Below are 3,804 nucleotides of genomic sequence, written 5' to 3'. Positions count from 1 at the left end.
TTTTAAGAATAGTTTTTTTTTTTTTTTTTTTAATTTGACTTAACAATTTCAAAAAATATTTAATTTGATCATTGATCGAAACGAGAGTCAGTTTAACAAAATAAATATATTAAAAATCAATGTTATTTTTTAAATTTAGTTATTTTTTTATATATATATATATATATATATATATATATACTACTTATTTTTTAAGAATTTTTAAGTTTATATATTATATTAGTGTATGCTTTAATTTATCACAAAATATCAATGTATGACTCAATCATATATTTGACAAAAAGTTTCAAATGAGATTATTTGTGAAATTTATTTTTAAAGAAGAAACATAACATAAATTTAATTTAAATTTAACACATACATGTTTTCTAAAATAAATATGTGCAACTATTATAATATTAGTAATAATAAGAACAGTTCAAAATAAAAACAATTCACTAAATTTACTAAAGTTAAATTTTATTAGACATGTTCAGTAAATTTTATAAGTATATTGTAAAAATATTACCTCAAATTATTAATATGTAATAGAAATAAACTCGGGCAACACACGAGTATTATTCTTGGTGTCAATAAAAAGGTTTACTGCTGATATTATCTAATAAATGTTAGTATTATTAGGTTGAATATTATGTTTTTTAAATTTAAAATTAAGATCACACAATTGTGAATGAATTAATTTTTAATGGTAATTATATAATGACATCTATAATAATAAATAAAAGAAAGACTCAGTGAATTAGACTCTATACCACACCTTGTGTGTAAGATATGCAATTTTTTTTAAAATATCAAAATATATAAAAAAGAAGTAGAAGAAAAGAAAAAAAGAAGGATAAAATAATCTAATCTAAGTAGAAAAATATCAATAAACTAAAGAAGAAGAGGAGTAAAATAATCAAGCACACCTTTTTACAATTTTTTGTTGTTGAAAATACATAGTTTTATTAACACACCTTAAATTGCACACAAGATGTGGCAATAAAGGGAACAAAATAAAAGATATCACATTACAAATAGGCCCCACAACCACACACTCATCGAAAACTAATAACAACACAAACAACCCTTACACAATCAAACCAAACAATCGGGTGGATTAGTTTATCATTGATACAACTCTACACTAAACCCTTACTCTTTATACGATAACTTTTTTAGGAAAAGAATTTATGTGCATTTTCTTATGAGTTTTGTATGATTCTTAACATAAAATACATCTTTTGTGATTATAACAAATTAGACTAAATCATGGTTGATTAACCGAAAAACCATACAAAAAGTTTTTTAAAATATACACCTAAGTTTTGTCATTCTTTATCCTTTCCACCACAATACAGAATTGAATTCAATGCCACATATACTTTGACTTAATCAATTCTTTATTATAGTCTTTTTGACTCATATTCAACCTCACCATGAACTCTAGAAGATCAAATATATAGAGACATTAAACAAACTATTAAATTTATGATGCGTGTGACATTTTAATTTTTATCAAATAAGATCAAATTTTAAGAGAAAAAGAAATATGCATGGTCAATGTAGACCAGTTTTTTACATGTACAATTAATAAAAACTATTAATTTTGTCATTTTATCACACAATCACAACTGTCATCATAAAATAACTAAATACTCATTGTATTGAATTATTGGTTGTCACCATAAAATTGTTTATACTAACAACGTATGTCAATTAAACTCTAATGCATATTAGCAATATGTATTATCCTATAGAAAATACATATTTGTTTTTAATACATTTATATTATATAACTATTTTTTATTTATTTTTCTAAATAACAATGTATACCTAACCCGCTGCTCCAAATATATACCTAGGTTTGTCTTTTCTTTTTCATGTATTATAAATGGGTGGTTTAGGACTAATTTTTTGTTCAAAATCACCTCTCTAAGTGGTTTTTCATTTATTTTATCTAAATAAATAATTTTCACATCAACTATATCACATATTAAATGTAGTTTTATATCATTGATAAATATGACACTTCAAAAATATGCTCCTAACCAGAGTTGTGAAAAAAAAATCTAGAAATTTGTTAAATAAAATAAAGGGAATAAAATTATGTATTTAAATATTAGAGGATTAAAATATTGTTTCTACTAAAATAAGACTAATTTCACTTAAAAAAAACAGAAGAGGGTAAAAGTGCATTTAAATTAATTTATAATTATTTTTCATATTGATGAGTAATTGAAAAATTTAAATGTTACTTAAAAGTGCATTTTATATTATTTTGCATATAAAATTATACTAATATTTTTGGTATATTTGATTCATTAAGGTGTGTCATTTGAACACTTATTAGCATTTGTTTTAATTTTATTTATAAAAAAACTCCTAACTTTTTCAAACAATTTAATTAATTGATTTTTTTATTACACAGTTTAATTAATTATTTTGATCGTATAATTAATTTATACTACCGGTTATAAATTATCCATTATAAATTAACTTATTGATATTTTTTTTTTTTTTTGTGCGCAGTCAAAGCAAAAATCACATAATAATAACCCACGATATGTTGCTTAAAAAATATGAACACACAATATACTTATTAGAGATTTCATTTGGAAAGGTACCAGTAATCATGGACTTCACTTGGTTGGGATAAGATTAAGTTGGCAAAACACAAAGGTAGTCTTACTCTCAGACGTACTAGAGATGTCAATACTTCTATCTTGGAGAAATAAATATAGAGCATGCGACACCATTAAAATAATCTTTGGGTTCAAATTATGAGTCAAAATTATGAGATTTCTTCTAATTTTTAGTGTCAAAGTAATATTACAGGCTCTTACATTTGAAGTTCTTACAGGTCGACTAAAAAATTCGCTGAGGTCCCTGAAGATTCCGGGCGTTGGATTTAACACCTAAAAGTTCATGAGAAAATAAAGTTTCTTGTATGGTTGGTTTGTTATAGTTCAACCCCGACTTGTGATGCCTGAAATTATTGTTGCATTTTGTAGTCTAGTACATGTACCCGATGCATGGATGAAAATGAATCTTTATTGCATTGCATTAGAGATTGCATTTTCTCCCGTCAATATGGTGTTCTCTTGGTTTCAATGATCCCGAGTTTTTCAATCGCAATAATACTTTTAATTTTTTGCAGTCGAATGCCTCTAGAGAGTATGGCTTCCTATTTCTTGTTGGAGTTTGGTGGGCTTGGACAACTAGGAATTATGTTTGTATTGCTAAAGAACCTTTTCCAATTTTCAAGCACACTTCGACTGTTCTTTCTCTAAACTATTTAATTAGAAGTTAATACCTCTCGTACTCTTCAGAGATAGCCTAGGATTGTTGTAAGACCCATAGTTTTTAAATCCTAAATTATGCAATTTTAGGGTTTTTGTGTGGAATTTCTTAGGCTGTTAGCCCAGTTTTTGGTATTGAGTGAGTTAAATGCCAAAAATATATTTTTGGAAATTGGATTAAAATTATTTGTCGGAAAATAATTTACTTCCGTTACAAAGGATTTAATACCGGACAATTTTGTTAAAAATATCTCGGGTTGCTGAAAATTGTGCCAAACAATTGAGTTGCGACGAGAGTAGATATTTTTATTAAATTAGACTAAGAGGAGAATGAAATGATGGGGGTAAGAGTTGTTAGATAATTGTTGGTTTTGTTTTAATTATAATATATTAATATATAAATATATGTATATATTGTAAGTAATATATATATATATATATATATATATATATAGATATAGATATAGATATATATGGTTGGAGGGAAAGAAGAAAGAAAAGGAAATAGAAAGAAAAGAAATAG

The sequence above is a fragment of the Cicer arietinum genome, chromosome 7, assembly GCF_000331145.2.
Source record: "Cicer arietinum cultivar CDC Frontier isolate Library 1 chromosome 7, Cicar.CDCFrontier_v2.0, whole genome shotgun sequence".
In the NCBI taxonomy this organism is placed as follows: domain Eukaryota; kingdom Viridiplantae; phylum Streptophyta; class Magnoliopsida; order Fabales; family Fabaceae; genus Cicer; species Cicer arietinum.
The sequence above is the reverse complement of the archived record's forward strand: the minus strand, read 5'-3'. Positions refer to the sequence as shown.